General features: G+C 46.6%; 1 pseudogene across 1 annotated transcript; it reads left to right on the plus strand.

Moving 5' to 3' along the window:
* The first annotated feature begins 750 nt into the window (after positions 1-750).
* On the plus strand, positions 751-1,757 carry LOC308357443 (heterogeneous nuclear ribonucleoprotein A1-like; annotated as a pseudogene). The gene has a single exon. The product of its transcript is annotated as a heterogeneous nuclear ribonucleoprotein A1-like (transcript).
* Positions 1,758-21,310: the final 19,553 nt, after the last annotated feature.

Below are 21,310 nucleotides of genomic sequence, written 5' to 3' on the forward strand. Positions count from 1 at the left end.
TATTATACAGCACGGTGTGAAAAATGAGATGCTGATAATAAAGTCCTTATCTGTGAGACAGACTAACATACTTCAAGGTGAACTGATGGGATGTCTGGGATGTCTGGGATGTGCCTTCAAATACACACAGTGCAGTAAATGCATAGTGGATGACAGAATGAAGCAGAAGAGGGGGTTTTGTCTCTTTGTTCAATCTGTGCCCTCAATATCCACCTACTGGGGTGTGTGGCACACAGCAGATACTCAGTCAACATTAGCTGAATGGATGCACAGCCCATGTGAGTTGTCACTCCTGTCACTGCCTGTTCCCCAAACACAACACATGGCTCTACCAACCCTTCTCCTTCTTAGCTCTCCTGTCGCCCCTAACTCCTCTGGCAGCCAGCCCTGCCACTGCCTGTTGGTGAACCCAGGTCTAAAGTCATGCTCGGTGTGCCTTCAGCTCAGGTCATGATCTCAGAGTCCTGGGATCGAGCCCTGTGTCGGGTTCCCAGCTCAGCGGGGAACCTGCTTCTCCCTCTCCTCCTGCCTCTCCCCCTGCTTGTGCTTTCTCTTCCTGTCTCAAATGAATAAATAAATAAAATCTTTTTTAAAAATTAAAAAAAGAATAAAGTCGTGCTCAGGAGCACCCGGGTGGCTCAGTCGATTAAGAATCTGACTCCTCAGATACGTTCGTTAGATTACTCCTTTCTGCCCGTGGACAGATGCCGCCGAGCAAGCATCGTTAAAGTCTCCCCTCCCACCGCTGTCATGTCTAAGTCAGAGTCTCCCAAAGAGCCTGAACAGCGGCGGAAGCTCTTCATGGGAGGTCTGAGCTTTGGAACAACCTATGAGAGTCCGAGGAGACATTCTGAGCACTGGGGAGCACTTATGGACCGGGTGGCAATGAGAGATCCAAACACCAAGTGCTCCAGGGGCTCTGGGCTTGTGACATACGTCCCTGCGGAGGAGGTGGATGCAGCTATGAACGCATCCACAAAGGGTGGACGGAAGATTGTGGAACTAAAGAGAGCTGGGTCGAGAGAAGATTCTCAAAGACCTGGTGCCCACTTAGCTGTGAGAAAGATTTTTGTTGGTGGCATTAAAGAAGTCACTGAAGAACATCATCTAAGAGATGATTTCGAACAGTGTGGGAAATCGAAGTGACCGAGATCATGACTGACCAAGGCAGTGGCAAAAAGAGGGGTTTTGCTTTTGTAACATTGGGTGACCATGACCCTGTCGACAAGAGTGTCATTCAGAAACCCCATCCTGTGCATGGCCACGGCTGCGAAGTGAGGAATCCGCTCTCCAGACAGGAGATGGCTCGTGCTTCATCCAGCCAAAGAGGTCGAAGTGGTTCTGGAAACTTTGGTGGTGGTCGTGGAGGTGGTTTGGGTGGGAAGGACAACTTTGGTCGCGGAGGAAACTTCCGTGGTCGAGGTGGCTTTGGTGGCGGTTGAGGTGGTGGTGGATATGGTGGCAGTGGGGACGGCTAGAACGGATTTGGTAATGATGGAAGCAACTTTGGAGGTGGCGGAAGCTATGATGATTTTGGCAATTACAACAATGAATCCTCAAAGTTTGGACCCATGAAAGGAGGCAATTTTGGAGGCAGAAGCTCTGGCCCTTCTGGTGGTGGAGGCCAAGACTTCGCCAAACCACGAAACCAACATGGCTATGGTGGTTCCAGCCGCAGCAGGAGCTACGGCAGTGGCAGAAGGTTTCAATTACTGCCAGGAACAAGGCTTAGCAGGAGAGGAGAGCCAGAGAAGTGACAGGGAAGCTACAGGTTACAAGAGATTTGTGAACTCAGCCAAGCACAGTGGTGGCAGGGCCTCGCTGCTACAAAGAAGACATGTTTTAGACAATACGCATGTGTATGGGCAAAAAAACGCGAGGACTGTATTTGTGACTAATTGTGTAACAGGTTATTTTAATTTCTGTTCTGTGGAAAGTGTAAAGCATTCCAACAAAGGGTTTTAATGTAGATTTTTTTTTTTTTGCACCCATGCTGTTGATTGCTAAATGTAACAGTCTGATCATGACGCTGAATAAAAGTGTCTTTAAAAAAAAAAAAAAGAATATGACTCCTGATTTCTGCTCGGGTCATGGTATCAGGTCCTGAGATCGAGTCCAGCATTAAGCTCCACACTCAGCACCGGGTCTGCTCGAGGTTCTCTCTCTGCCCCTCCCGTCATTCTCTCTCTCAAAATAAATAAATAAAATCTTTTTTTTTTTTTAGATTTTATTTATTTATTTGACAGACAAAGATCACAAGTAGGCAGAGAGGCAGGCAGAGAAAGGGGGAGGAAGCAGGCTCCCCGCTGAGCAGAGAGCCCGATGCGGGGCTCGATCCCAGGACCCTGGGATCACGACCTGAGGCGAAGGCAGAGGCTTAACCGACTGAGCCACCCAGGCACCCCAAATAAATAAAATCTTAAAAATAAATAAATAAAGTCATGCTCAGATAGAAGGAGAAAGAAAAAACTCATCGTCTTCATGGGTACCGTCTCCTCCCAAAGCTCAGCGCTCAGGCTCAACACAAGTTCTGCCTTTTCTTTTATGGCTTTCGCTGCACCTGTGAGCTCAGAGCCATGTGGCCCCTGCCTACCTCCGCAACGGCACCCTCCTACTGTCTTCCACCATGAACCCTACACCGCAGCCCACAGACCACTTACTATCTACCACGAGCACGTGACGTATCAAACTTCTCCATCTTTGTACCCGGACCTCCCTCTGCCAAGGACACTCCTTTCTCCTTATGCGGCTGGTGAGCTATGTTCATTCTTCAAGACTCCATCCAAACACAAACTCCCCTCTGAAGACTCCCCCTGACTCTTCCATCTCTGTGCTCTGACGCCTCTATTAGAACGCTTGGGCATTTAATTTTCGTTGTCCCTATCGGGCTGCTTCCCCCAGTAGACAACGGTCATAACAACGTCTCATCACGTGCTAGCCCAGTGCTTACTAGTCACGTGTCCAGTCACTTCACCTATACTGACATTCGACCCTCAAGGAAAGTCATCATGTAGCTGCTGTTATCTCCCCAGTTCTACAAAGGAAGAAACGGAACACAAAGGAGAGGAAACAGCTTTCCTCAAGCCACGTCCAGTAATAATGGTAGAGCAGACGCAGATAATCTGGACAGTCCACACCTTTTTTTTCAATTCTCCCAAGACTGCTCTTTAATACAGTGTTCCCCAAACTGCTTTTTGTGATGCAACTGTTTCAAAGCCTAGGTCCCTATTCATTCCTTTATGTTTTTTTAAATTTTCTCACTTTTTAAAGTAATCTCTACACTCAACGTGGGGCTCAAACTCACAACCCCACGATCAAGAGTTGCATCTCTACCAACTCAGCCAGCCAGGTGCCGCTCTTCATCGTGTTTTCATCTGCTGATTGATGTGTGCCCTGGTGGGGAGGCAAGCTACAGCCCACCCTGCCTTACGTGGCTATCCTCTGCCACCGGAAGGCCAAAGCTCACAAGCTGGTGGGTCTGTCAGTGGAGAAGACCCACACGTTCCTTTATTCTAAAGGACTCTGTAATGGCCAGGGACATTGTAAGAAATACGTAACGGATAATGTCTAATCTCGTTAAATACTTTTATCCCCTCTATCATTAGGTAGCATCTGTTTCTCTCCAACCTGAAATTCTCCTGGGACTGCAGCCTTGGATCTCCAACTGCCTGCTGGATCTCACTGCCTACTCCTTGCCTTGTATCTCTACTGCCTACATTTGGATCTCAAAATAACAGCTGTTGATTGTCCCCCAAAAATGCAATCGGAGAGGGGCACCTGGGTGGCTCAACTGCTTAAGCGGCTGACTCTTGATTTCAGCTCAGGTCATGATCTCAGGGTCATGGGATCAAGCCCCGTGTTGGGCTCTGCTCTCAGTGCACAGTCTGAGAGTCTCTCTCTCCCTCTCCCTCTGCTCTTCCCCCAACAACTATAAATAAATAAATAAACAGGCACGCAATCAAAGAGATTCCTGAGTCGTGGCTGGGCACACAGACCCATCAGCCTCCCCTGCAGGGAACCGTGGTCATGTGGCACAGTGCCCACTCCTGACAGCGATCCCACACTGCCTCTCCCGCATGAGCAACCTCCGCGGGCTCTGGTGTGAGGCTTCCCGGATGTGTTTCATCTACAGAACACATTGTCAGTTTTAAGAAATTCACGAAATGACCACAGGATTAAAGATGTGTACTACCTGGCCGAATTTCAAAAGGAAAAAGGAATTAAAGGCCAAAAGGAAGGGAGAAGTGGAAGAAACACAGGGAGGAAGGAGGAAGGGAGAGATAAAGAGGGACAGAGAGAGTGAGGAAGGAAGAAAAGAAGGAAAACTGGTCCCAAAATGCAAGAAAGGACCAAATCTGAAAATTAAAATCTACAAAATCTTGTGTGCAATATTACCTAAATGAAGAGGTATACCACATTGAGAGCTCAGAAGACTGTATAGTGATGTCAATTCCCCCAAATTGATCTATAGATTAACACAATGCCCATAAAATACCAGACAGCTATTTTTTTGTTTGTTTGTTTAAATATTTTATTTATTTATTTGACAGAGAGATCACAAGTAGGCAGAGAGACAGGCAGAGAGAGAGGAGGAAGCAGGCTCCCCGCCGAGCGGAGAGCCCGATGCAGGGCTCGATCCCAGGACCCTGAGATCACAAACCAAGCCGAAGGCAGAGGCTTTAACCCACTGAGCCACCCAGGTGCCCCAGACAGCTGTTTTGAAGAACCAGACAGCCTGAATCTCAAATTTAAATAGAAAATCAAAGGATCTAGAATATTCAAACAATCTGGAAAAATAAGAGCAAAGTTGGAGCACATATACTACCTGACTTCGAAGACTCACTACAGAACTGGCTAACCATAAAGCTAATCTACTCTGTTATTATGTATTAACATAAGTTGATGTATGGAATAATAATATATATCATTAGCAATGTGATATTGGCACAAGGATGGACATATAAATCAATGGAAGAGAGTCCAGAAATAGACTACACAAAAATCGTCAAGTGATCATCAACTAAGTCTCCAAGGTAATATGGGTTACCTTTGCAACAAGAGGTGCTGGAATTATTGGATATTCAAATGCAGAAGAGTGGATCTCACCCTTACCTCATACCACATGCAAAGATAACTCAAATTTTAAAAAAACCTCAAATTAAAAAACCTCAACGCAAGAGTTGAAACTATAATACTTTTACACAAAAAATATAAGAGAAAATTTTTTAAACTTTGATTTGGGTGAAGTTTTCATAGGACAAAAAAATATCAACAATAAGAAAAAAAAACTGATAAACCAGACTTCATCAAAATTAAAAAACCTGCTCTCTTCAAAAGACACTGTTGAGGCCATGAAAAGCCACACCACAGACAGGGAGAAAATATTCGTAAAACGTATATCAAATAAAAGAATTGTCTCCAGAAAATATAAAGAACTTTTACAACTCCATAATAACAAGACAAACAACTCAATAAAACAAAATGGGCCAAATATTTTAATAGACACATTACCAAAGAAGATCTGTGAATGGCAAATGAGCACATGAAAAGACGTTCCACGTCGTCAGTCACCAGGGAAATCAAATTAAAACCAGAATGACTAAAACTTAAAAGCCTGTCAAAACCCAGTGTTGGTGAGGACGGACAGCAACTGGAGTATGGCTGGTGGGAAAGAAAAATGGCACAACTGCTTTGGAAAACAGTTTGACAGTTTCTTGTAAAGTTAAACATACAATTACCATATGATTCAGCACTTCTACCCCGAGGTGTTTATCCCGAGAAATGAAAACATATGCCCACACAAAGACTTGACAATGTATGTTAACAGAAGCAGTAAATCACGTTCAAAGCCAAACACTGGAAACAATCCAGATCTGTGTCAACAGGTAATCAGATAAACAAATTGTGGTATTTCTATACAATAGAATATTACTCCCCCCAAAAAGGAATGGACTAAAGATCAAATAGAAATAGATACACATGTTCCTGTTCTTCCCACTAAGTATGAACATTATCTAGAAAACACACATGCACAGACCCTAAAAGGTAGAGATAAGAAGAAAAACTGGCTAGGGACCTCAGGACCTCAGAAATGACATGGTAGTGAGTTCTGGGGGTTTTGTCTCATGTATCTGGGTCTGGATGCTGGAGAAACTGCCAACCTGGGAACACCAACAGATATAAACAAACAAAAAAATATCCCCAAGAAATTTCTCTGGCCAACGGAAAAAGAAAGGGGCAAACTAGCAAGATGGAAAACTTTTAGACACAATTGCTCTACGCCAGCCGAACACCATGAAAAGGACCACAGCCCCATCACCACCCCCATCAGCAAATGCTGAATGGACAGCCCCAACCTCTACTCTTGTCTGGCTGTCACGAGGCATCTCTAACATCCCCTCCTGTTGGGGTATCAGACAAAACTGAGTGGAGGGTGGGGACTTTCATCCCTACTTGGTGTTGATAAGGTTGCCCTTCAAAAACATCAGGGGAGACCACATGGGGATCCTAGACTCCCACCCCCACCCAGCCTTAACAAGGTGCCACTCCCACTCCACCGAGTCGGAGGAGGCCGACTGGATTGGCAGCGTGGATGAAAACACATGCCACAGAACCACACAGACCCATTGTACCAGCGTCAGCTTCCTTTGTGAAACTGTCGTATAGCTAACATCAATATGTACATGGGACCTCTTTGTCCTATCTTTGCAATTTCCTATGAATCTACAAATATTTCAAAATAAGAAATGACCTGCCTTCGGCTCAGGTCACGAACTCAGGGTCCTGGGATCAAGCCCCACATTGGGCTCTCTGCTCAGTGGGGAGCCTGCGTCTCCTTCTCTCTCTTCCTGCCTCTCTCCCTACTTGTGATCTCTCTCTGTCAAATAAATAAAATCTTAAAAAAAACCCCAAAAGGATATATGATACATGATTTCACTTACATATAACCCTAGATACAACAAATCAAATCTATGATGACAGAAGGCAAACCAGTTATTGCCTAGGGCCAGGGAGGTTGGCTGGTACGGGGCACAAAGAAAGAGAAACATTTTGAGGTAATGAAAACATTCCAGTATTTATGTGATCATAGATATAAGAATGTATAAGTCTTTCAAAACTCATGGGAATTACAATACCTGCATTTTATTGTCCATAAACTATACCTCACCAAAGTTGACTTAAAATTACTTCACAGTAAGACCAAAAAAATCCCGTCATAATTTCATGAAGAAAAGAAAAAAATTCTAATATACAGTAAAGTATGTAATTGTACATTTTTGTTATAAAATACGGCATACTTGGCCATCTGAGTACCAACCGGCTGAGAAAGTCGAGTCCAACTGTAATATCCCATATGTGCACAGAAGCCTTACTAGCATAGGTACTTGGTCTGTAATACCCTCCAGAGTCACATCCATACACTGGATACCCTCCTGTTATCCTCAAAGACTGACAGGGGGCGTTTAATGGCCCATTTGTGTAGAGGGGCACGCAGACGTGTACCCCACCAGACACCAGAAGTTACCACAGCTGCAAATACAAGGAGGGCGAGAGGAGTCCTCAGTATGAAGATTTCTCATACAATCCGCTCAGATCACAAGAGACCGAGATCCCACTACTGCTTGAAGTATTCTACTTAGCCAGTATACAAAAGTGCAGGGTCACCACCAAATAACTCCAAAGAAAACCCCCAACCTAAAAAATTTCAAACAAGTTTCAAAAGGTGAGGGACAGATTCTCTATACTATCTTTGCGATTTTTCTGTAAATCTGAAACTCTTTTAAAATTTAAAGTTTATTTTTAAAAAAGAAACAATTCTTGGGGCACCTGGGTGGCTCATGGGTTAAGCCTCTGCCTTTGGCTCAGGTCATGATCCCAGGGTCCTGGGATCGAGCCCCGCATTGGGCTCTCTGCTCAGCAGGGAGCCTGCTTCTCTCCCCCCACCCACCTATCTCTCTGCCTACTTGTGATCTCTGTCTGTCAAATAAATGAATAAAATCTTTAAAAAATAAATTTAAAAAGAAACAATTCCTTTGTGGGTTTTTTTAAAAAAGATTTTATTTATTTTAGAGAGAGAGTTAGGGGAGAGGCAGAGGGAGAGGGTCTCGGCAGATTGTGCACTGAGCACAGAGTCCGATGTGGGGCTGGGTCCCACATCCCTGAGATCATGACCTGAGCTGAAAGCAAGAGTCAGGTACTTAACTGAATGTGCCACCCAGGCACCCCAAGAAATGATTCCTTTGTAAAACAAACCGCTGAGTTGTCTTTTCGTTGTTTGTTTTTTTTATGTTGGTGACACTGTGGCCTGAGCAGGAGTTGTGACATTTCTGGAACACACATCAGTGGAACCTTAATAATGTCACTGACTTCACATGCCACTTTTCGATGCTAGGTGGAAACCACAACTGCTCACGGATGGACGCTTTCGAGTGGATTTGTGGGAGGGAGATTTGGGAAACCGTACCCAAAATACACCCCCAAAAACATACTGGTTAACGACTGCCACTGCTCACAAAAACACTTCCAGACGCCAGGAACAATGGAAAAGGCAACAAATGTTACTACAGAATTAACATAAAGGAGTTGGCCAGTGGACAGGTGCTCTCTTCCTAGAGATGTCTTTATTTGTGCACAAATACAAACCAAATGGGAGAAGCCAGATCAAGGTGACCTACTTTATTTTTTTTAAGATTTTATTAATTTATTTGACAGACAGAAGTCACAAGTAGGCGGAGAGGCAGAGAGAGCGGGGGGTGGGGTGGGGTGGGGAAAACAGGCTCCCCGCTAAGCAGAGAGCCCAATGCGGGGCTCAATCCCAGGACCCCGAGATCACAACCCAGGCCAAAGGCAGGCACTTAATCATCTGAACCACCCAGGTGCCCCAACGTGACCTACTTTAAGCGACCTCCTCTAGGACAGCAGATGGACACCCTTCCCAACCTTGGGGGGGCAGGCCGCAGGACAAAACTTGACCCCCCCAAAAAACAATTCTTCAGGGGGAAAAAAAACAACACAGGATTTCTCCTTCTGAATACATAAGGGAAAAAAAGTGAAAATTTAAGGCCAATCACTGGGCAAACAGTTTTCTCAGACCCAAATGCACTGTCCTTTAAATGCCCCAACTTACCCAGAGAGGTTCTAGAAACATAAAAAAGCCAACAGATGCCAAATTCCTGCCCCTGAGAGAAGTTCCCAAGCAACTAAGAGAAGAGAACCATCAGGAAAAAGACCGCAGGAAGATAGCAACAAGTTCAGTTCACGTCCAGACTCACACAGACCCCCAGGCCGTCTGGGGAGAGTGCTGCTCACAGGTTGGCCCTCGGTTTTAAGTCCGATTTTTAAGATCCAGGACCCCAGTCCAGAAACTGTGCCCCTGCCTTATGCCTTGCATTATTCAGGATTCTTTGTTCACATGTAACAGAAAGTCAATTCAAAGTGGCTTTTAAAAAAGAAAAGAGATTTATTGGTTCCCATAATTTAGAAAGTCAGAAGTAGTCTGACCTCAGATGTGGGTGGATCAAAGGGTTCAAACAGTATCATGAGGACTCAGTCTTTCTCGTCCGTGACCCAGCTCTGCTTTCCTCTACGTCAGCTTTCTTCTCTACAAGTCTCCCTCCGAGTGGAAGGTACTGTGGTCGGCTGGCCTAGAGTCTACTAGCTCTGTGGAAACACGAAGACTTCATTCCTTGTATTTCCATCAAAGTCTCAGAAGTAAGCCTCGGTGGCTCCGAGGAGCCCATCCTGGGCCATGTGTCACCCTCTTGGCCAATCCCGGTCCTAGAGGACATGGGACTATCACTGACTGGTGTTCAGTGACTAGGTTACCAGTAGACAAGGAGCAAAACCATTGGACACCCTGGGATCTGCCAGCCACCCACATTCCAGGAAAGGCTACAAGAGTCTGAAAACAAAACAAAAACAAACAAGCAAACACACGAATCTCTGGCAGACGGAGCAGGTTTCCGGATTTGTTCTCCTCGAGAAGAGAGTAACAAGCACTGACACGTTAAACTTCGTAAGCTCCTTTGAGGAGTCTGGAGTTATGGGTTCATGTGTGGAAAAAACGCACAGATGAACGTGTGGCCCCGGGGTCTGGGAGGAACATCATCAAGGTGAGCACTACGGAACTGTTAACTACCATTGCAGAAGCATCTAGAGAAGGAAGAAGACCATACCCTAACAGGTAGGGTGGAGGTGAAAAATAGTTTGATCTAAATATTTAAAGAAATGTACATCACTTTTGTAACAAACTGGTGAAGCAGGATATATTAGTTGAACTGCTTTTGCTTCTTTGATTCATAGTTTGAGAATCGTAAGATGGTTTCGAAATATCTTTTCAGTCCCCAGTACGAGGAGGGTTGGTAAGGAGGAACTATCACTGGCGATGACGAATTGGCAGGCTCAAAGAAACAGGGGTCTACCTGCTACACCGAATTCTAACCAGGGACACGACAGGAAATCAATTATAGATAAATGAATACCTATGGGGGCGCCTGGGTGGCTCAGTGGGTTAAAGCCTCTGCCTCTGGCTCAGGTCGTGATCCCAGGGTCCTGGGATCCAGCCCCATATCAGGCTCTCTGCTCAGCAGAGAGCCTGCTTCCTCCTCTCTCTCTGCCTGCTTCTCTGTCTACTGTGATCTCTGTCTGTCAAATAAATTAAAAAAAAATCTTAAAAAAAAATGAATACCTATGCTCCAAAATTGGAAAGTGAATGGTTGGTGGGAAAGAGAGGGACAACTTGCTAAAACATGGAAGTCATACTAGCCTGAAAGGGAAAAGCAGCCTAGAACATCAACAAGAATACAGAGAGAGGCTCAGAGTCCTTTCCCCTGGGGAGGAAACAAGACCGGTGCCCTGAAGTGTGGGAGCCGCATAGAAGCCGCCGTAGAGAAAATGGAGCAGTCACGCTCTGCGCCTCACCAGCAGCACATCCATCCACTTCCAGCTTCCAGTGGAAACAAATACGGAGTGCCACCCTGACAGCGACACCAGCCCCTCCCGCCAGCTGGTATGTGAAAACCAATACAGCACACAATGGAGCAGATGCCATCAACTGTGAAGAGGACTGCACAGAGAAAGAATTAGCAGGCGGTTGAGAAGCTTCTAGCCTCAGAAGGCACACACTCGAAAACCGGGAGAACTCACTGAACTCTGCCTCTGAAACTAATAATACACTACATGTCAATGAACCGACTTTAAAGAAGATAAAAAAAATTTTTTTAAAAAACTGGAAGAACTTAAACCCAATGAAATACAATTAATAAAGTGTCAGAATGGGACTTCAAAATAAGTGTAAATGGTATCTTCAGAGAAATAAGGGTGGGTGGTGCAGTCACCAAACAGGAACTGAAAACTACTAAATGGAGCAAGTAGCAGAGCTGGAAATAAAAAAGTGTCATTGAGATTGCAAGTCAGTGGCAGAACAGACAGAGCTGAAGAGTGGCTTTGTGAGTTGGAAGACTCAGCAAAGGAATTCTCTTAAAGTACAAAACAAAGAAATATCACTTTTATTACAAAGTAAAGAAGAAATATTAAGGAACATGGAGAATAAATCCAGAAGTTCTAACATCCACCCAAAAGTTCAAGAAGGAGAGGTGAGAAAAAAATGGAAGAGTGGCACTATTTAAAGGAAAAAATGTTCTTGTAAGTAATCATGAAGGACAGGAGCTCTTCCCCCCTTTGCTCTCATTCCTTTCTCCAAGAAAATGCCAGTTAAGGGACATTTTTAAAAGCATAATTATGAAAAAAAAAAAAGCATAATTATGGGATGCCTGGGTGACTCAGTTGGTTAAGTGGCCACCTTCAGCTCGGGTCATGATCCCAGGGTCCTGGGATCAAGTCCCTCGTGGGGCTCCTTGCTTGGTGAGGAGCCTGCTTCTCTCTCTCCCTTTGCTGCTGTTCTGCCTGCTTGTGCTCTCTCTGTGTGTCAAATAAATAAATAAAATCTTTAAAAATAAATAAATAAAAGCATAACTACAAAAGGACCAGGAGATTGCTGGTTTGCCAACTGGCCCTGTAAGCAGAGGGGGCAGGGAGAAACGGAAGAAAGAGGCAGTTTACCCTAGATTGGTAGGTGGCAGTTTTAATAAGCAAGGAAACTTACTTACGAGGCTTATCTTGGGAGGCAGCAAGATGAGCAGATCTCCACACCCGGCTGCCAAATCTTAAAAGTTTGTAAAGAAGCCATAAGTGGGTCCAGTCCCATATACCCCCCAGATGGTGTCAACAACACATTGCTCTCTGTGTCCTTGAAAATGGCTCCCATCATGGGAGTGGTCAGGAAAATATTCATTCCAGGGGAGGTGGGAGGAGTCTCTGATTGCCTGAGTCCAGCTCTCGGGGGAAATGTGATCACATTCTCTCGATCACCTCTCCCAACAGAGATGATGCAAGGGTACATAAGAGACGACACCTATAGTTTGGAAGCTGAAAGCACATGGACAGGTGGTAACCAGGTTGGTAGAACAGAGAAAGTGAAAAGTCAAATGCCTACCGGGTGGGGGTGGGCCCATCAGCACCGATCCCCCAGAAAGGCTCAGGAACTGGAATACCAAGGAACCTTGCCGTTATGGGTGTAGGTGAACCTGAGCACAGCCGAAATGCCTGAAAATCTGCATGGGAAACAAGCAAATGGCCTCCACAGTCCTTCATCAGCCCACTCCGGCAGTTCTCTCTCCTTCTCTCCAAGAAAAGACTAGAAATTTACCCTCTTATAGGATAACAGGACTCTGGACTCGGGACACCAGGTGGGTGTGCCCTACTGAAAACAGAAAATCTAAGAGAAAGCCAACACACCAAAGGGTGAGTTCCCCATCCTCTTTCTCCAAATGCTGCCAAGACTGCTGATGGCCAGGCTTCACACCCCAAACAGGAAACTGGAATGCTGCTCTCCAGAGGAACCAAGCATCCCACTAGTGAATGCCTAAAGATAATGATGCTGAGGTCCCACTCCAATGGCCAGGTCTCTGCTCCTTCCTTTGAAAGCCCCACAGTGGGCACAGTGACTTTCTTAGTGCCTCAGACTTAAATATGAAGAGAAAGCCAAGGATCACCAGACATTTAAAAAGAGAAAGGGACCGAAAAAACAGGAATAGTGCAAGAATAGAAGGGTTTTTTTTTTTTTCAACTATAATTACCCTGTTCAGAAATATTAGTGACTTAGCATCCTTGAAACAAGAGGAGGGTGGGTTTTCTTAAAGTTTTATTTAAATTCCACTTAGTTAACATACAGTGTAATGCTAGTTCCAGCTGTACAATACGATGATTCAGCACTTCTACACACCCCCCAGCGCTCATCACAAGTGCACTCCTTACTCCCCATCACCTATTTCACCCATCCCTCCCCCACCACCCCCAGTAACTGTCAGTTTGTTCTCTACAGTTAAGAGTCTGTTTCTCGGGGCGCCTGGGGGGTCAGTTGTTAACCGTCTGCTTTCGGCTCAGGTCATGATCCCAGGGTCCTGGGATCGAGTCCCGCATCGGGCTCCCCGCTCGGCGGGAAGTCTGCTTCTCCCTCTCCCACTCCCCCTGCTTGTGTTCCCTCGCTCACTGTGTCTCTGTCAAATAAGTGAATAACATCTTTTTTTTTTTTAAGTCTGTCTCTTCGTTTGTCTGTCTCTCTCTTTTTCCCTTTGCTCATCTGTTTTGTTTCTTAAATTCCGCTATAAGTGAAATCACATGGTATTTGTCTTTCTCTGACTGACCTAGCTCCATCCAGGTCACTGCGAGATTTCACTGTTCTTAACGGCTGAGTAATACTCTACTATAGCTGTATCCTGCATCTTCTTTACCCACTCACCAGCCGCTGGGCACTTGGGTTATTTCCGTAATGCGGCTGTTGTAGGTAACGTTGCCATAAGCATCAGGGAGCGTGTAGCCCTCAGAACCAGTATTTCGTACATTTGGGTAAACACCCAGTAGTGTGATTGCTGGATCCTGAGGTAGCTCTGTTTCTAACTTTTTGAGGAGCCTCCACACTGTTTCCCACAGTTGCCGCGCCAGTGTGCACTCCCACCAACAGTGCTCAAAGGTTCCTCTCTCTCCGCAGCCCTGCTAACACCTGTTCTTCCTTGTGCTGTTGATCTCTGCTGTTCTGACAGGCATGAGGTGACACGCATTGTGGTTTTGATGTGCATCTCCTTGATGATGAGTGATGGTGAGCATCTCCTCGTGTGTATGTTGGCCATCTGGATGCCTCCTTTGGGAAAACGTCTTGTCATGTCTTCTGCCCATTTTCTAACTGGATTATCCATTTTTCAGTGTTGAGTTTTATACGTTCTTTATATACTTTGGATACTACCCTTTATCAGACATGTCACTTGTCAATATCTTCTCCCACTGCAAAGGTTTCCTCTTAGTTGTGTTGTTTCCTTTGCTGTGCAGAATATTTTATTTTGATAAAATTCCAATGGTTTATTTTTGCTTTTGTTTCCCTCGCCTCAAGAGACACGTCTAGAAAGAAGTTGCTACAGCCGATGTAAAAAAATTACTGTGTTCTCTTCTAGGAGTTTCATGGTTTCAGGTGTCACATTTGGGTCTTTAAACCATGTTGAATATATTTTTAATGTATGGTGTAAGAAAGTAGTCCAGTTTCATTCTTCTGCATGTTGCTGTCATGTTTACCCAACATCATGTGTTGAAGAGACAGTCTTTTTCCCACTGGATATTCTTTCCTGCTTTGTCCAAGATTAGCTGACCATAGAGCTGGGGGTCCATTTCTGGGCTTTTTAATTCTGCTCCATGGATCTGTGTGTGTATTTTTGTGCCAATGCCATACTGCTCTGACGACTACAGCTCTATAGTAGAGCTTGAAGTCGGAAACGTGATGCCGCCAGTTTTGCTTTTCTTTTTCAAGGTTGCTTTGCCTAAGGGGTTTCTGGAGTTCCACACAAACTTTAGGATTGTTTTTCCTAGCTCTGCGAAAAATGCTGACGGTATTTTTTGATTTTTGATAGGGGTTGCACTGAACCTGTAGATTGCTTTGGATAGGACGGACATTTTAGCACTATTTGTTCTTCTAATCCATGAACATGGGATGTCTTTCCATGAAATTTCTTTCATCAGTGTTTTATAGTTTTCAGAGAATAGTTCTTTCACCTCTTTGGCTGGATTTATTCCTAGGTATCACTGTTTTTGGTGGAGCAAAGTGTTTTTTAACAGTAACAAAGACCATGACAGAAAAGATTCAATAGGAAAAACATTTTCAGTTTAATAGCAGAAGTGGAGAGGACGTTGAGGAGATATCCAGGAGAGCAGTGAAAAAGAGCTGGAAATTAGAAGAGGCAATATGTGGGCTATTTCATTTTTCTTTTCTTTTCTTTTTTTAAGTAGTCTCCACACCCACCCAGTGTGGAGCCCAACAGATGCACTATTAACTGGATGTTTAAGTCACTGTATTTGGAGATTTCTTTGTTATGGAAATTAGCCTATACTTACACCAACAAAAACACCTTCCAAAATCTAAAGGAAGTTCATTTCTAGTCCTAGGCAAATTACCAAGCAAGTGTGAGTTGAATAAAGACATTTTCAAATATGCAAGATCTCAAAAAAATGTACCTCGTGAGGCCTCCTTCTCAGAAAGCCATGGATGCCAGATTCCGTGTGCACTGGCCGCCCAGTAAATAAACGTGGAAGGACTGTCTCACTAACCACGATTCCATATGTCACTGAGAAACTACCCTATCCTACATGGGCCCATGAATTCCGGAATACATTTTTAATCAAATCATCTATACAGATAGTGGGCCTGCAGAAAAGTATTTCCTTGAGACCCCGCAACCCCCAGAGGCAGCCCTAATGGAGACTTTTACAACATTGAGGTTGTAAGTAATCTTTGGGGAGGGATTCATGACAGGGATCAGGGTGGAAGGCGACACTGAAGGGTCGAAGAGAATGGGTGCTGAGGCTGTCAATCATGCCCATGACTGTTCCGGGGCTGCTCTACCTACTTGTTACATGTGTGGCTTTGAGGACATCCCTTCCCCAACTGAGCCTCAGTACCTTCATTTACGAAAGAGGAGTAATGATATCGACTTCTCAGAGTCTTGTAGGACTGATTAGACGCATGCCTTTTCTTCCGTTCTCCAAACACACACACACACACACCCTGATTGTAGCCAATTGTCTGGGGCTGGGGAGGGAGGGCAGGGCATGATTCTTAAGAGGGTCGGTCTCTGCACTCTTCAATTTACAGACACTCATGGTAAAGACAACGATGCCTGAGAATTCCATCTGGGGAAGTCATTTAGGTACGTGGAGAAAGTAGCAGATGGCCTGTTAGTTAGAAAACACCTTGAAGACGCATTTTGGTTTCAGAAAGCCAGGAGGCAGAGCAGAGTCTGAAGAGGAGGTGAGACTATGAGAAATAAGGGTTTTACACAATAAGAAAAATGGGGATTTTCCTCAAGCACGCCATTGCTGAGGAGAGGGCGGAAGTGGGGAGAGGAGGTAAGAGGGCCTGTGAGTAAACAGAAATAAGATCAAGCAAGAAAATTCCAGAACAAGATACCTGTGGGTTGGATATGGGGGTGCCAAGGATCAGGTCAGTCAAAGAGAAGTTTCTAGTGGAAGGAACGACTGCAAAAAGGGTTAAGAATATAGATGGCTAATACTAAGTCTTACAGGTGATCCTGGCTTTATTTTAAATTTTGATACCGTGTTCATCCCATACTTTTTCTTTGCATTCCTTTCGATCTTTAAAATACTGTATCAAGAGGCACCTGGGTGGCTCAGTGGGTTGAGCCTCTGCCTTCGGCTCAGGTCATGATCTCAGGGTCCTGGGATCGAGCCCTGCATAGGGCTCTCTGCTCAGCGGGGAGCCTGCTTCCCCCCCTCTCTCTCTGCCTACTTGTGATCTCTGTCAAGTAAATAAATAAAATCTTTAAAAAAATAAAATAAAATACTGTATCAAAATATATTCTATCTTGATTGCTGAGTTTTGGGGGGTCCCTGAAATGTTGTGCCCAAGGTAAGAGCCTCACTCGCCTCACCCCAGTGCCTGCCCTGGCTGTTACCCTTCGAACCTTCAGTACCCGTCTGTTACATGGAAGGAACACCTGAAAGCCCAGAGACAGAGACCATCAGGCAAGACATGAAAACTTTCTGGGAATCAGCGAGTAAGAAATCTGAATAATGCAGGATTACACGATAAACGTTAGAACCAAGAGAAAGGCAAGCAGCGGCTGGGATCCCAGAGGAGGAGCGGGATTTCCGCATCCCCCACAGCAGACCCCACACTCATTTGTCTTCCACCCTTTGTTTCCCTGAGATGGAGTGAGGAGTGCAAGACGCCGTGGGGGTGACCCTCCGGGGACGTCCTGAAAAGATGAGCCAGGAATCGGAGGTTGGTGCTCTAAGAAACCGAAAGCAGCAGTTAGGGGTGCAGAGAGGGCCCAGGATTAACTTCTCAGCCTCTTTACAGAAATGCGGAGAAGAGCCAGCTTTGGACCAAGTAAATCCAAGCAGTTTAAGAGATGCCAGTCTCATGAAAGTGGGCCCAGGAGGCCTATCTTGACCCCATGTTTGCTTAAAATGCAAGTTGACAACGTGTAGGAATGGGGCCCGGTGCCCACGCCTGCTTCCTACTACTGACGCGGAGGAGGGGCTCACGTCAGCTGGTGACAGAGCCTCGGGATCCCTGTTCCAACGATTAACAATCTGGATGATTGCAACCTTTTCTTTTCCTTGCGTCTAGCAACGAAGCAGGGAGCACTGCTGAGGAAATCACAGCCCTGAGTCACGTTTCTCTACCTTCTCCATCACCACCCCCTTACAAAACCCAGAAGACGTCGGTTTCTTCATCGCTCTCTGTCCCTACCTTGAAATGTTCATGCCTTCACGTATCTGTTCACCCGCGTGGTCCCTTGGAGGGCCACAAACCACCGTTAACATCTGGGACGCCGCGTGGGCCTGCGTGAGCACGCAGGGTCCACGCCCGTGTCCTCCGTGCCTTGCCCGGATTTTATCTGCCCTCTCTGGGTCTCCCAGAGCATCCGTCAGATGAGCCACTACTGAAGTCCAGAGGTTTCCATGAGCAACAGGTCTTAAGTGAGAACCGCAAGCTGCAGGAAGTGTGGACAGCAGGGCAGAGATCTTTCTAAAGAACCCAAACCAAGCACCTCTTGGAGCATATTCATGATCGCAGACGATTCTCGAACGCACAGAAACCTGAGCAGACCCTTTGGGCTCACCGTGGGCGTCCCTGCTGGGACCGGGGTGGTGAAATCAGTGGGAAAGGAGGCAGCTACAGGGTAAGAATCTGCCAGTTTTTTCCTCTCTGAATGCACACGGCGCCCTGAGAGCAAACCATCTTTGACTCTTCTCTGAGCCTAGAGCGTCCCCCTCTCTGACGTCCCACAAAGGCTTGTCCTTCCCCGCCACACCCTCCCCATCTCCCACGCCACCCCAATCTCCCTTGGTCTGCAGGAAGGGGTAAATTTGCCTCAAGGGCCCAAGACACTACCTGAAAGAAAAGAGACTGAGATTCAGAATTTGTTTTACATGGTTCGATAGTACTCGAGTCCTCTGTGGAAGCCTGAGAAGGTTCTACCACAGATCCACCAGCAGGAAGGAACACGAGGGGTCCCAAAAGGGGGCCCTTTGTGAGGAAAGTGGCCGCTCAAATGACCAGGTTCAATGCCAAGGCCTGACAGTTTCAGAGGCTAAAGCTGGACACAGACTCGGCTCAGTCCCCTCGCACCAGAGTCACTCTCGGGGACGGTGCCCGAGCCCGTGTGAACTAAAAGCTTTTGGAAAGCCTGAGCATCTATCACTATCGGTGCCCTATGCGGGGATCCCCGCACCGTTTAGATGGTGCAGGACAGAGTTTCTGCAGCTACATCCCCAAACAAGGACAGAAACGAGCGATGACACTCGGACAGAAGTGCCGGGCTTCTTGCAAGGAGGGGTGAGCCAGTCCTCAAGGGACTGACTGGAAAACCAGGTATCGTTTCTCCCCCACAGTCAGGTCCTGTATCTGCACAGCCTAACGTGACATGGTTTATAACGTGACATGTCTGCATGTCCCAGTCACCCTCAAGGAACAAAGAGACATGTCTAGAGCCCTGTGCCGAGTACGGGCTCAGACACTGCTGTGCCAGGCGCAGTGGGATTACCCTCTCGGGGGGCTGCAGCTGGGACCACACCGGCACACGAGAAAGGAAGGGGATGAAATCATTCCTCGGTTTAGAAAAACACTTGCACAAGCCTTTCTGGCCATAAAACCTCAGGGCCACCCCCTCACCCCCAGGCCCTGGCGGTGACCTAGTGAGGGAAGCTTTGATCAGGAAGTTGGCTGCCCTGCGCGGAGAGGTCACGGGAACGTGGGAGCCGGCTGGCTGCTGGCGCAGGGAATGGGGTCTGGGCGTCTGGAAGAGGGGGCGAGCTCAGCCTCGGGGTGCTCATGGGGCCGATGAGGACCTCCTTCCCGCAGACGGCGAGGCAAAATCCAGCGTTTGGCCCTTCCAGCAGCATGCGGGACAGAACGGTCACCGTAAGGAAAAAAAAAAAATTAAGAGGTTTAATTCTCCAAATTGAAAACAAGAGACTGCTCCCCAGTGCTCTTGTCTGAGGACATCTACGTAACAAAACATGTCATTTGGGGCAGTTCAGCGTCTGCCTTGGGCTCAGGTCCTGCTCGGTGGGGAGCCTGCCTCTCCTCTCCTTCTGCCCCTGCTCGTGTTCCCTCTCTCACGGTGTCTCTGTCAAATAAATAAAATATTTTTAAAAAAGAAAACGTGCCATTTTACGCTCTTTCTCTGTCTCTTTGAAAAGTGTGTGAATCTTTTTAGAAGCTAAAGAAGCTTCTTGTCTGCTTTATGATCCAGGAATGTCTTTCCCAAGGGCCTGGGATCCACCTCTTTGAAATGTCCACATCAAAGGAGATAGTGCCCCTCTCTCCTGCTTCTGTGGGAGCCCAGGAGCCTAACCCAGGGGGGCTCCATGTTCCGAGCTGCAAAACTGCCTGCCGTCGTGAAGATACAAGAACTCTGGGGCGCCTGGGTGGCTCAGTGGGTTAAAGCCTCTGCCTTCGCCTCGGGTCATGATCTCAGGATCCTGGGATCGAGCCCCGCATCGGGCTCTCTGCTCGGCAGGGAGCCTGCTTCCCCCTCTCTCTCTGCCTGCCTCTCTGCCTACTTGTGATCTCTCTGTCAAATAAATAAATAAAATCTTAAAAAAAAAAAAGACACAAGAACTCTGTGCTTCTCACGATCACAATCACACGGATGGTCATCCATTACCAGGTGATGGCAGGATGAACGGCGCAAAAGGTTCGTCAAGCCTCTTCCTTGAGGGCTGGTTCCTGGTTATCTTGAGGGGGTGGAAAGGGCTGCGCCTGCCTGTCCATAGGGAAGGGGGAAGGTGTCTTTCTGTCTTTGCCATCTCGTCGTGGGTTACCTGGGAGGCACGTCCCATACTGGTTTAATGCTTCTTCAGAAAGAAAACTGTTTTTCTCCGCTACCTTTGTGGAGAGGTTTTTCGGGGCCAGGAATTGTATTCCCCCAACATAACACAAGTGCTTAAAAAGGAAAAAGAAAAGGAGTGGGAGGAAGGTTCTAGAGGAGTATGACTCCTAGAGGGAGTCTGGGGTCTCTGGAGGGACCTGGAGAAACTGTGTGGTGGGGGAAGACAGAGGAATTTCTAGAAGGGACGCAGACATTCAAGTGGAAATTGTTTCCCGTGGGTAAATAACAGCATAATCGCAGATAAAACACACTGGCTTCAGCTAAGTGTTTTAAACATACTAACCCACTTTGCATATGCACTAACTAGGATTATTCTTGATTGTTCCTTCCCCCTCTGCCATGCGACCCTGCTGTGCACGAGACAGGGCAGAAAAGGTGTCACGAAACAGCGGGGAAGCAGGTTCAAGGGTGGACTGATTTGGCAAGTAGGTCTCAAATAGCCTCTCCTACAGGCAAAAGCGACCTTTCGGGGTCTGTGTGGGAAAGGTCAGATACAGCTACTACATGGGGGGAATGTGAGCCATTTTACAGGGTGAGCCCCCAAACCGCAAGAACCGGCGGACACCCAGTCCTGAGCACAGACGATGTAGGGAGAGGTGGGCCTGGGAATAAGAAAGGGAATGGCACCCTGGTGAGGACCAGACGCTTCTGTGAGGTTGGGAGGCTGTCCTGCGGGCCTAGAAGCCCTCTCACCCCAGTAACCACCACCATGCCATATCATCTTGAGGGTCAGGCTCACGAAAGAAGCTTTAACTTGCCCTGCCCTAGCGTCACCAGGCATAACCTGGGAACCAAATGTTTCTAAGGGACCTGGAGCAGGGCCTAGACAGGGACTCGCCGGAGGCTTC

The sequence above is a fragment of the Martes martes genome, assembly GCF_963455335.1.
Source record: "Martes martes genome assembly, chromosome: 16".
Classification (NCBI taxonomy): Eukaryota; Metazoa; Chordata; class Mammalia; order Carnivora; family Mustelidae; genus Martes; species Martes martes.